This window comes from Hyperolius riggenbachi, chromosome 4 (genome assembly GCF_040937935.1).
Source record: "Hyperolius riggenbachi isolate aHypRig1 chromosome 4, aHypRig1.pri, whole genome shotgun sequence".
NCBI lineage: Eukaryota > Metazoa > Chordata > Amphibia > Anura > Hyperoliidae > Hyperolius > Hyperolius riggenbachi.
This window is the reverse complement of record NC_090649.1, coordinates 241,412,506-241,426,542: the sequence shown is the minus strand read 5'-3', so window position 1 is coordinate 241,426,542 and position 14,037 is coordinate 241,412,506. Positions and strand designations below refer to the sequence as shown.

At 43.9% G+C, this 14,037-nt stretch overlaps 1 protein-coding gene across 2 annotated transcripts in view; it reads left to right on the top strand.

Moving 5' to 3' along the window:
* IMPG1 (interphotoreceptor matrix proteoglycan 1) overlaps positions 1-14,037 on the top strand; it is a 538,528-nt gene that overhangs the window by 365,437 nt on the left and 159,054 nt on the right. The gene's annotated exons all lie outside the window — the stretch shown is intronic.

The following is a 14,037-nucleotide window of genomic DNA, read 5'->3' as shown; positions in this document are numbered from 1 at the left end:
GTAAATATTGCACTGGTGAATTGATAAGGGGGGGTCTGAGGGCAATCTGAGCATGTGGGGCGAGTGATTGGGTGCCCGCAATGGGCAGATTATGGTCTATTCTGATGGGTAACAGTGACAGGTGGTGATAGGGGGTGATTGATGGGTAATTAGTGGGTGTTTAGAGGAAAGAACAGATGTAAACACTGCACTTGGGAGGTGATCTGACATCGGATCTGAGGACGATCTATTGGTGAGGGTGGGTGATCAGAATGCCCGCAAGGGGCAGGTTAGGGGCTGCTTGATGGGTGGCAGTGACAGGGGGTGATTTATGGGTGGCAGTGACAGGGGGTGATTGATGGGTGATTGATAGGTGATTGACAGGTGATCAGTGGGTTATTACAGGGAAGAAGAGATGTAAATATTGCACTGGCGAATTAATAAGGGGGGTCTGAGGGCAATCTGAGCGTGTAGGCGGGTGATTGGGTGCCCGCAAGGGGCAGATTAGGGTCTGATCTGATGGGTAACAGTGACAGGTGGTGATAGGGGGTGATTGATGGGTGATTGATGGGTAATTAGTGGGTGTTTAGAGGAGAGAACAGATGTAAACACTGCACTTGGGAGGTGATCTGATGTCGGATCTGCGGGCGATCTATTGGTGTGGGTGGGTGATCAGATTGCCCGCAAGGGGCAGGTTAGGGGCTGATTGATGGGTGGCAGTGACAGGGGGTGATTGATGGGTGATTGATGGGTGATTGACAGGTGATTGACAGGTGATTGGCAGGTGATCAGGGGGGATAGATGCATACAGTACACAGGGGGGGGGGTCTGGGGGGGTCTGGGGAGAATCTGAGGGGTGGTGGGGTGATCAGGAGGGAGCAGGGGACAGTTTAGGGTTAAAAAAAAATAGCGTTTTTAGATAGTGACAGGGAGTGATTGATGGGTGATTAGGGGGGTGATTGGGTGCAAACAGGGGTCTGGGGGGGGTGGGCAGGGGGGGGTCTGAGGGGTGCTGTGGGTGATCAGAGGGAAGGGGGGGCAGGATCAGTGTGTTTGGTGCAGACTAGGGTGGCTGCAGCCTGCCCTGGTGGTCCCTCGGACACTGGGACCACCAGGGCAGGAGGCAGCCAGTATAATACACTTTGTAAACATTACAAAGTGTATTATACACTTTGTATGCGGCGATCCGGGTGCTAGTAACCCGCCGGCGCTTCCGAACGGCCGGCGGGTTACAGCGCGGGGGGGCGGAGCCAGTCGCCAGCGGTTGATTGCGTCACGAATGACGCGATCGCCGCATAACCACGCCCGCCGCCGCCACCGCCGATAGGCGTATTGCGGTCGTTTGGGCCCAGCCCTTGCCGCCGCCCATCGGCTTAAGGCGGTCGGCAAGTGGTTAAATTAGCTTAGAAAGTTGTCCTAAACTCTTGCACAGGAGAGAAGGAAAACATAGAGAAATGCACCGTTTAGAGAATTTAGTCTAATTCCCCCTTATCTTTGTCTAATCACAAGTTGTAATTAGATCTGTCACCTTTGTCAGGTGACTGCCATGACAGATAAGGCAGATAAGCTCATTTGAAAGCACAGGATATTAACAATATGTCTGCGTCCATGAAACCAGGAAGAAGAAACTTTGCAGTTTTATTGTAGGATTTGTATCATCTGTAACAAATGAATATTTTTCTTTAAAGGATAGTATGCTGTTGCTTATCTTTTAAAGCAGAGATGAAGTTCTGAGTTCAGGTCCTCCTTAAAGAGATAAAGGTTTTTTTCTCCAGCCACATCTGACACTTATGGGCAGCACGGTGGCCTTGTGGTTAGAACTCTCACCTTGCAGTGCTGGGTCCCCGGTTCGAATCCCAGCCAGGTCAACATCCACAAGGAGTTTGTATGTTCTCCCCATGTCTGCATGGGTTTCCTCGCATGGGTGTGGGAGGAAACTCTGGTCTCCTCCCACACCCCCAAAACATACAGATACGTTAATTGGCTTCCCCCCTAAATTGGCTCTAGACTACGATACATACAGTGGAGGAAATAATTATTTGACCCCTCACTGATTTTGTAAGTTTGTCCAATGACAAAGAAATGAAAAGTCTCAGAACAGTATCATTTCAATGGTAGGTTTATTTTAACAGTGGCAGATAGCACATCAAAAGGAAAATCAAAAAAATAACCTTAAATAAAAGATAGCAACTGATTTGCATTTCATTGAGTGAAATAAGTTTTTGAACCCTCTAACAATAAAAGACTTAATACTTACTGGAAAAACCCTTGTTTGCAAGCACAGAGGCCAAACGTTTCTTGTAATTGATGACCAAGTTTGTACACATTTTAGGAGGAATGTTGGTCCACTCCTCTTTGCAAATCATCTCTAAATCCCTAAGGTTTAGAGGCTGTCTCGGTGCAACTCTGAGCTTGAGCTCCCTCCATAGGTTTTCTATTGGATTAAGGTCCGGAGACTGACTAGGCCACTCCATGATCTTAATGTGCTTCTTCTTGAGCCACTCCTTTGTTGCCTTTGCTGTATGTTTTGGGTCATTGTCGTGCTGGAACACCCATCCACGACCCATTTTCAGTTTCCTGGCAGAGGGAAGGAGGTTGTCGTTCAGGATTTCACGATACATGGCTCCGTCCATTTTCCCGTTAATGCGATTAAGTTGTCCTGTGCCCTTAGCAGAAAAACACCTCCAAAGCAAAATGTTTCCACCCCCATGCTTGACGGTGGGGACGGTGTTTTGGGGGTCATAGGCAGCATTTTTCTTCCTCCAAACACAGCGAGTTGAGTTAATGCCAAAGAGCTCTATTTTGTTCTCATCAGACCACAGCACCTTCTCCCAGTCACTCACAGAATCATTCAGGTGTTCATTAGCAAACTTCAGACGGGCCTGCACATGTGCCTTCTTGAGCAGGGGGACCTTGCGAGCCCTGCAGAATTTTAATCCATTGCGGTGTAATGTGTTTCCAATGGTTTTCTTGGTGACTGTGGTCCCTGCTAATTTGAGGTCATTCACTAACTCCTCCCGTGTAGTTCTAGGATGCTTTTTCACCTTTCTCAGAACCATTGACACCCCACGAGGTGAGATCTTGCGTGGAGCCCCAGAGCGAGGTCGATTGATGGTCATTTTGTGCTCCTTCCATTTTCGAACAATCGCACCAACAGTTGTCAGCTTCTCTCCCAGCTTCTTGCTAATGGTTTTGTAGCCCATTCCAGCTTTGTGCAGGTCTACAATTTTGTCTCTGACATTCTTGGACAGCTCTTTGGTCTTTCCCATGTTGGAGAGTTTGAAGTCTGCTTGATTGATTGATTCTGTGGACAGGTGTCTTTTATACAGGTGACTAGTTAAGACAGGTGTCCTTAATGAGGGTGACTAATTGAGTAGAAGTGTCTAACCACTCTGTGGGAGCCAGAACTCTTAATGGTTGGTAGGGGTTCAAAAACTTATTTCACTCAATGAAATGCAAATCAGTTGCTATCTTTTATTTAAGGTTATTTTTTCGATTTTCCTTTTGATGTGCTATCTGCCGCTGTCAAAATAAACCTACCATTGAAATGATACTGTTCTGAGACTTTTCATTTCTTTGTCATTGGACAAACTTACAAAATCAGTGAGGGGTCAAATAATTATTTCCTCCACTGTATATATCTATATATATATATATATATATATATATATATATATATATATATATATATATATATATATATATATAAACATGCACTATACAATACATACATGGACATAGGACTAATCCCTAGTAGGGATTAGATTGTGAGCTCTTATGAGAGACAGTTAGTGGCAAGACAATATTCTCTGTACAGTGCTGCGGAAGATGTTGTCACTATATAAATACTAAATAATAATAATAACAACCTATCCAGGGGCGTAGCAATAGCCATAGTAGATATTATGGGGCCCTGGAGCATGGGGGCCAAGTGGGTACTTAACCACTTGAGGACCTAGGGCTTTCTACCCCTTAAAGAGACTCCGTAACAAAAATTGCATCCTGTTTTTTATCATCCTACAAGTGCCAAAAGCTATTCTAATGTGTTCTGGCTTACTGCAGCACATTCTACTATCACCATCTCTGTAATAAATCAACTTATCTCTCTCTTGTCAGACTTGTCAGCCTGTGTCTGGAAGGCTGCCAAGTTCTTCAGTGTTGTGGTTCTGTGATGCATCTCCCCCCTCCTGGCCCCTCTCTGCACACTGCCTGTGTATAATGATTTCTTGAGATACAAAAGGAAGGATGTATACAGCCTGCTTGTGTATGGATGTATTTTCTATGTGTGGACATACTGTACATCAACCTACTTCCTGTTTTGGTGGCCATTTTGTTTGTTTATAAACAAACTTTTTAAAACTGTTTTTAACCACTTTTAATGCGGCGAGGAGCGGCGAAATTGTGACAGAGGGGAATAGGAGATGTCCCCTAACGCACTGGTATGTTTACTTTTGTGCGATTTTAACAATACAGATTCTCTTTAAGGACCGGCCACTTTTTTTCCATTCAGACCACTGCAGCTTTCACGGTTTATTGCTCGCTCATACAACCTACCACCTAAATGAATTTTGGCTCCTTTTCTTGTCACTAACAAAGCTTTCTTTTGGTGCTATTTGATTGCTCCTGCGATTTTTACTTTTTATTATATTCATCAAAAAAGACATGAATTTTGGCAAAAAAATGATTTTTTTAAATTTCTGTGCTGACATTTTTCAAATAAAGTAAAATTTCTGTATACATGCAGCGCGAAAAATGTGGACAAACATGTTTTTGATTAAAAAAACCCCATTCAGTGTATATTTATTGGTTTGGGTAAAAGTTATAGCGTTTACAAACTATGGTGCAAAAAGTGAATTTTCCCATTTTCAAGCATCTATGACTTTTCTGACCCCCTGTCATGTTTCATGAGGGGCTAGAATTCCAGGATAGTATAAATACCCCCCAAATGACCCCATTTTGGAAAGAAGACATCCCAAAGTATTGACTGAGAGGCATAGTGAGTTCATAGAAGATATTATTTTTTGTCACAAGTTAGCGGAAAATGACACTTTGTGAAAAGACAAAAAAAAAAAAAAGTTTCCATTTCTTCTAACTTGCGACAAAAAAAATGAAATCTGCCACGGACTCACCATGCCCCTCTCTGAATACCTTGAAGGGTCTACTTTCCAAAATGGGGTCATTTGTGGGGTGTGTTTACTGTCCTGACATTTTGGGGGGTGCTAAATTGTAAGCACCCCTGTAAAGCCTAAAGGTGCTCATTGGACTTTGGACCCCTTAGCGCAGTTAGGCTGCAAAAAAGTGCCACACATGTGGTATTGCCGTACTCAGGAGAAGTAGTATAATGTGTTTTGGGGTGTATTTTTACACATACCCATGCTGGGTGGGAGAAATATCTCTGTAAATAACAATTTGTTAATTTTTTTTACACACAATTGTCCATTTACAGAGATCTTTCTCCCACTCAGCATGGGTATGTGTAAAAATACACCCCAAAACACATTATACTACTTTTCCTGAGTACGGCGATACCACATGTGTGGCACTTTTTTGCACCCTAACTGCGCTAAAGGGCCCAAAGTCCAATGAGTACCTTTAGGATTTCACAGGTCATTTTGAGAAATTTCGTTTCAAGACTACTCCTCACGGTTTAGGGCCCCTAAAATGCCAGGGCAGTATAGGAACCCCATAAATGACCCCATTTTAGAAAGAAGACACCCCAAGGTATTCCGTTAGGAGTATGGTGAGTTCATAGAAGATTTTATTTTTTGTCACAAGTTAGCGGAAAATGACACTTTGTGAAAAAACACAATTAAAATCAATTTCCGCTAACTTGTGACAAAAAATAAAATCTTCTATGAACTCGCCATACTACTAACGGAATACCTTGGGGTGTCTTCTTTCTAAAATGGGGTCATTTGTGGGGTTCCTATACTGCCCTGGCATTTTAGGGGCCCTAAACCGTGAGGAGTAGTCTAGAAACGAAATTTCTCAAAATGACCTGTGAAATCCTAAAGGTACTCATTGGACTTTGGGCCCTTTAGCACAGTTAGGGTGCAAAAAAGTGCCACACATGTGGTATCACCGTACTTGGGAGAAGTAGTACAATGTGTGTTGGGGTGTATTTTTACACATACCCATGCTGGGTGGGAGAAACACCTCTGTAAATGACAATCTTTTGATTTTTTTACACACAATTGTCCATTTACAGCGGTATTTCTCCCACCCAGCATGGGTATGTGTAAAAATACACCCCAAAACACATTGTACTACTTCTCCCGAGTACGGCGATACCACATGTGTGGCACTTTTTTGCACCCTAACTGCGCTAAAGGGCCCAAAGTCCAATGAGTACCTTTAGGATTTCACAGGTCATTTTTGTTTCAAGACTACTCCTCACGGTTTAGGGCCCCTAAAATGCCAGGGCAGTATAGGAACCCCACTAATGACCCCATTTTAGAAAGAAGACACCCCAAGGTATTCCGTTAGGAGTATGGTGAGTTCATAGAAGTTTTTATTTTTTTGTCACAAGTTAGCGGAAATTGATTTTAATTGTTTTTTTTCACAAAGTGTCATTTTCCGCTAACTTGTGACAAAAAATAAAATCTTCTATGGACTCACCATACTCCTAACGGAATACGTTTGGGTTTCGTCTTTCTAGAATGGGGTCATTTGTGGGGTTCCTATACTGCCCTGGCATTTTAGGGGCCCTAAACCGTGAGGAGTAGTCTTGAAACAAAAATGACCTGTGAAATCCTAAAGGTACTCATTGGACTTTGGGCCCCTTAGCGCAGTTAGGCTGCAAAAAAGTGCCAATCATGTGGTATCGCCGTACTCGGGAGATGTAGTATAATGTGTTTTGGGGTGTATTTTTTACACATACCCATGCTGGGTGGGAGAAATACCTCTGTAAATGACAATTGTTTGATTTTTTTTACACACAATTGTCCATTTACAGAGATATTTCTCCCACCCAGCATGGGTATGTGTAAAAATACACCCTAAAACACATTATACTACTTCTCCTGAGTACGGCGATACCACATGTGTGACACTTTTTTGCAGCCTAGGTGCGCTAAGGGGCCCAACGTCCTAATCACAGGTCATTTTGAGGCATTTGTTTTCTAGACTACTCCTCACGGTTTAGGGCCCCTAAAATGCCAGGGCAGTGTAGGAACCCCACAAGTGACCCCATTTTAGAAAGAAGACACCCCAAGGTATTCCGTTAGGTGTATGGCGAGTTCATAGAAGATTTTATTTTTTGTCACAAATTAGTGAAAAATGACACTTTGTGAAAAAAAAACAAAAATCAATTTCCGCTAACTTTTGACAAAAAATAAAATCTTCTATGAACTCGTCATACACCTAACAGAATACATTGGGGTGTCTTTTTTCTAAAATGGGGTCCGTTTCTGGGGTTCCTATACCGCCCTGGCATTTTACGGGCCCAAAACCGTGAGTAGTCTGGAAACCAAATGTCTCAAAATGACTGTTCAGGGGTATAAGCATCTGCAAATTTTGATGACAGGTGGTCTATGAGGGGGCGAATTTTGTGGAACCGGTCATATGCAGGGTGGCCTTTTAGATGACAGGTTGTATTGGGCATGATCTGATGGATAGGAGTGCTAAGGGGGTGACAGGAGGTGATTGATGGGTGTCTCAGGGGGTGGTTAGAGGGGAAAATAGATGCAATCAATGCACTGGGGAGGTGATCGGAAGGGGGTCTGAGGGGGATCCGAGGGTTTGGCCGAGTGATCAGGAGCCCACACGGGGCAAATTAGGGCCTGATCTGATGGGTAGGTGTGCTAGGGGGTGACAGGAGGTGATTGATGGGTGTCTCAAAGTGTGATTAGAGGGGGGAATAGATGCAAGCAATGCACTGGCGAGGTGATCAGGGCTGGGGCCTGAGGGCATTCTGAGGGTGTGGGCGGGTGATTGAGTGCCCTAGGGGCAGATAGGGGTCTAATCTGATAGGTAGCAGTGACAGGGGGTGATTGATGGGTAATTAGTGGGTGTTTAGGGTAGAGAACAGATATAAACACTGCCCTTGGGAGGTGATCTGACGTCGGATCTGCGGGCGAACTATTGGTCTGGGTGGGTGATCAGATTGCCCGCAAGGGGCAGGTTAGGGGCTGATTGATGGGTGGCAGTGACAGGGGGTGATTGATGGGTGGCAGTGACAGGGGGTGATTGATGGGTGATTGATAGGTGATTGACAGGTGATCCGTGGGTTATTACAGGGAAGAAGAGATGTAAATATTGCACTGGTGAATTGATAAGGGGGGGTCTGAGGGCAATCTGAGCGTGTGGGGCGAGTGATTGGGTGCCCACAAGGGGCAGATTATGGTCTATTCTGATGGGTAACAGTGACAGGTGGTGATAGGGGGTGATTGATGGGTAATTAGTGGGTGTTTAGAGGAAAGAACAGATGTAAACACTGCACTTGGGAGGTGATCTGACATCGGATCTGAGGACGATCTATTGGTGAGGGTGGGTGATCAGAATGCCCGCAAGGGGCAGGTTAGGGGCTGCTTGATGGGTGGCAGTGACAGGGGGTGATTTATGGGTGGCAGTGACAGGGGGTGATTGATGGGTGATTGATAGGTGATTGACAGGTGATCAGTGGGTTATTACAGGGAAGAAGAGATGTAAATATTGCACTGGCGAATTGATAAGGGGGGGTCTGAGGGCAATCTGAGCGTGTAGGCGGGTGATTGGGTGCCCGCAAGGGGCAGATTAGGGTCTGATCTGATGGGTAACAGTGACAGGAGGTGATAGGGGGTGATTGATGGGTGATTGATGGGTAATTAGTGGGTGTTTAGAGGAGAGAATAGATGTAAACACTGCGTTTGGGTGGTGATCTGATGTCGGATCTGCGGGCGATCTATTGGTGTGGGTGATCAGATTGCCCGCAAGGGGCAGGTTAGGGGCTGATTGATGGGAGGCAGTGACAGGGGGTGATTGATTGATGGGTGATTGACAGGTGATTGACAGGTGATTGACAGGTGATTGACACGTGATCAGGGGGGATAGATGCATACAGTACACAGGGGGGGGGGGTCTGGGGAGAATCTGAGGGGTGGGGGGTGATCAGGAGGGGGCAGTGGGCAGGGGGGGAGATAAAAAAAATAGCGTTGACAGATAGTGACAGGGAGTGATTGATGGGTGATTAGGGGGGTGATTGGGTGCAAACAGGGGTCTGGGGGGTGGGCAGGGGGGGGTCTGAGGGGTGCTGTGGGCGATCTGGGGCAGGGGGGGGGAGAAATCAGTGTGCTTGGGTGCAGACTAGGGTGGCTGCAGCCTGCCCTGGTGGTCCCTCGGACACTGGGACCACCAGGGCAGGAGGCAGCCTGTATAATACACTTTGTAAACATTACAAAGTGTATTATACACTTTGTATGCGGCGATCGCGGGGTTAACATCCCGCCGGCGCTTCTGTATAGCCGGCGGGATGTTGCGGCGGGCGAGCTGTGACAGGCGCCGGCGGAGGATCGCGTCACGGATGACGCGATCGCTCCGCCCATGCCCTTAGAAGGACCGCCGCCTCTGTGGGTGAGCCGGTCCTTCAGGGCTCCACTTCCCGGCCGCCTCTGTGCGTTAGGCGGTCGGGAAGTGGTTAATGTCTTCACAATTAACTTCCTTGTGTTCCTCCATCCACTGACTTTGTCTCTGTGCCCATGAACTATGTGCAATAAACACAAGGGGTTTGCAGCACGCCAGCTCTTTTATTCAGAGCAAACAGGTTACAAGCATCAGCAAGCTTTCGGACAATCCCTGTCCTTTGTCAAGCCAAAGTACAAATGAAACAGCTTTGCATATAAGCACCTAGCAGCAGGAAATGACATCACATATAATCACATCAAGCATAATTGACACAGGCATTAACCCTATACTCAAAAACAAAAACAAAAGAATATTCACGTCATCCTGCAGCTTTCCCTTGCATAAGGTAAAGTCCATTCCCTTCTTTTCCTTGCATAAATGTTGAATGCAACAACGTCCATACATGACCTGTAAAAATTAGAGAAATAAATGCAAGTCAAAATCAAGATTTAAACCCTGTGGGGTTAACGTATCCAATTCATTAATCCAGAACACTTCCTTCCTTTTCAAAGCAAGTATGCGATCACCTCCCATTTGTAACCTGGTACATGATCGACTACCATAAATTTGAGGTCATCACAGGTATGTCCCTTCTCTCTGGAGTGCCGAGGGATAGGTAGGGATAGATCTGAGGTCAAGAGGTCCAATACAAAAAGGTTACCATTTGTATGTCAGTATCACTCTTTTTCAGACAGAGTCTTTGCCATCCTTAAGAAACATTGGCATTTACTGACCAATGCATATCCTCATGTTGAGGAATTTTTAGCCCCTCCATTACAGGCATTCCGTAGGAATCCTACCATTGGTGACAGGATAGTAAGGGCAGATGTCAAATCTTCAAGCACAGCTGGTATGGCCCCTATTTCTAAACATGTGGGATGCTTCCCCTGTTTATCTTGCTCAGAGTGTGTTAATATACTCAAGGGAACCACATTTAAGAACTCCGCAGGAACAAGGGAATATGATGATTCGTCATTTTTTGACATGTCTAACAAATTTTGCTATTTATATTATCCGTTGTCCCTGCGGTTTTCTTTATGTAGGCGAAACGACCCAACCAGTTAAACGAAGGATCTCACAACATAGATCCACTGTGAGATCGGGTACCTCAGATCTACCTATCCCTCGACACTGCAGAGAATATTCTTTTGTTTTTGTTTTTGAGTATAGGGTTAATGCCTGTGTCAATTATGCTTGATGTGATTATATGTGATGTCATTTCCTGCTGCTAGGTGCTTATATGCAAAGCTGTTTCATTTGTACTTTGGCTTGACAAAGGACAGGGATTGTCCGAAAGCTTGCTGATGCTTGTAACCTGTTTGCTCTGAATAAAAGAGCTGGTGTGCTGCAAACCCCTTGTGTTTATTGCTATTACTTTGTGGAGGTGGGGACCTTCGCTGTTTGCTTGCACCCACTGATTGGGACCTGTGTGCTGCTGACCCTTGTTTGAACATGAACTATGTGCAGTGTTGATTGTATTAGAATGTAAATTGCCCAATGAACTCATATCCATAGGGTAGAGGTAAGTGGCATGAGTGCCTGCATCTAAGGGCCGCATGAAAATTTTGCTATGGGGCCCCATGATCTCTAGCTATGCCACTGAACCTATCCCGTTTCCTTTTAGAAAGACATTACAAAACTTCCTGCTAGTATACACATAAATGAATGGTGTAAGGGGCTGGAATAGCAATTGTTGAAAACCTTACAGTATCTTGAACTGACATGGACTGTTTTTCAGATAAAATTAGTTTTACTTAACAGATGTCATCCTCTGAGGGACAGTTAGTGGTTTTGATATGGACTATGTAAAGCAGAAAATGTGAGCACTGTAGCAGAGCATGATAGGGATATAGTAAGGTTATATTGCCATTCCCCAGCTAAGAGCATCTCAAATCACTTAACTACAGCTACAAAGCACTGATAGTTAGAAACAGCCAGCTATTATGCTGTTCTGGATACTGGGAGCTGTACACAGCTGCTGCTTTTTAGCCATTCAAGCCTCCACTAAAAGGACTAGGTAAACAGTGCATGCAGGTGCATTATAATGCTTAGTTGGCAACCTATGCACATAATTATGACAACAAACGTGTGTTGACAATGCAGTGTAATTAACAGCAATCACATCATGATCATGCACCCACAATGTGTCAAGGAGGAAAGAAAAACAAATAAATTAAATTTTAAAAAATTCCTTGGCAAGAGTTGTTAACTTCATGCAGGCTTCTACTTTCCCCCCACTGAATTATTTTGGCCGACATGGTCAATAGCTTCATGAGTACTGTACAAAGGATGGGGTGAAAAGTGACAAAGCTTCACTGCCCTTTCCCTTTGCAAAGCACACATGTTCTGATGTTTTCAGAAAAAAGAGGGTTCATCCTTACATCAGAAGTGGAAGAGAGGGAGGGTGTAAAATTATGGATGGGATTAAAGGCTGAACCTGGAACCTCTTTAATATCTACAAGTAGGAGTATAGGTAAAAGGGGTGTTTTATCACTATCTACCTATTTCCCAGGAAGAGTTAAACAGTAAAAACATCCACATAAAAAAAAAAAAAATCACAATATAAAAAATAAAACATTTTCTTCAGTTTTTCATTTTATCTCCTTTCCTCCTTTAAATCAACTCCATGTTGGGAGAAATTGCATTGGGTGGGACTATCTGCTACACTGCACCAGCTCACCTCTCCTACGATCTGTGCAGTGTGCACTTATACCATGTAATACATTACAAACTGTGATCAGGGACAGATTTCTGAAAAGGCCACAAGGATCTGGGCCTTGGGCCGCTGCAGCCCACGGGGGCACCTGAACATGATAGAAGGGTTGCTGCATATAAAAGAGGAGGCTGAAAATGGGGCTCAACACATGAAAGGGGAAACTAATGCCAAAGGGAGCTGTACATCCAAGGGAGCTGTACATGAAAGAGGGGGGTATACGATGCATGGATGATACACATGAAATAAGGGGCTGCACATGAAATGGGAAGGGCCCTGTTTAACATAAAAGGGAGCCCTAACATGCTTGGCCTAGGGACGTAAAAAGTATACATCTGGCCTTGACTGTGATCATATAGTGGAATTTACATAGAATAAAAACATAAAAATAATAGCAATACACATGTAAAGACAATATGCAATAATATAAGGGACTCGGCCACAACAATATCTTGCTCAAAATGTAGCTCTCCAATTTTTTTCCCCCTTCTACTTAAAGGGGAACGTCAGCCTGAGGCCCCACATGTCCTGAAGAGGCGTGACATTCACGTGAAGCAGCTGTAGACAGAGGGGCTTTCTTCTGTACCTGTACTATATGGCTTTAATAAAGAGAAGATTCTTTTGGAGTGCTGGAGTCTGTACGTTTTCTTCCAGTAAAGAATTAACAAATATACTGTCATTAAGTTACATTAGTTATGTTAATTAAAATAGATAGGTAATATAATCTCTTACCCACCCTGTTTTAAAAGAACAATCAAATGTTTGTGATTTCATGGGGGCAGCCATGTTTTTCATGGGGGCAAACAATCTTTATGGTTGAAAGGAGGTGACAGGGAGCATGAGACACTGTTCCAACTGTCCTGTGTCCTGATCACCCCTCCCAGCTGAGCGCGCTAGGCTTCAAATCTCAAATTCAAGAGAAAAAAAAATTGTGCGCCAAAACAGCAGAAGGAAAACAACAACATCAGAAAGCCCATCATGTTTTGCACAGCATCAGGGGGAAAATGCCTGGGCAGTTTTCTTCTGTGCAGCTAAAAATGAGGCTTGGGTAAGAAAAACAAAGTTTGTATGCCGTGAAACTGTTAAAGAAACGCCAGGCCTTTTCAGTGCTGCTGAGTAGATTTTTAGTTTGGAGGCTCACTTTAAAAAAACTTTTCAGCACTCTGCAATTTAAAAAGTAACAATAAGTAGCTGAAAAAGTACTGTCAAAATTATTATGAAAAAAGAACGTATTATAGATAGCTTACTAGAAAATACACAGGTACATGTGGGAAAAAAATAAGAATTGTTTAATCCTTTCCACATTACATTAATTTATCATAATGTTTAATGTCACAGTTGTGATCATAAAAACATAACCAAATAAGATGGATATAATAGGTTCCTTTAAGCAGTTAATTACACTCTTTCTAAATGAAGGTACTCTCAGGGAGTGGGAAAAAACAGATTTTGTGAAGCAGATTAACTAGGCTTCTTTTCACTTGCATATTTCTATAGCAATATTTGCAGCATCCCTCCACTGGGAATTTGTATAACATCTTCAAAACTACTTCAGCCACCCAACCCAACCTCAAAAAAACATCTCATCTCAAAGATCCTCTTAGAATTTCTGCCTAGCAAGAGATATAAAACTTCATAGCAGACTTGCCAGGCCTGAAATAAACAAACAGCAAAGCAAAATGAACATAGTGGTAAAAGATCAGTGAACACACACTCTTAGCAGATATGATGGAGGAGAACATGAA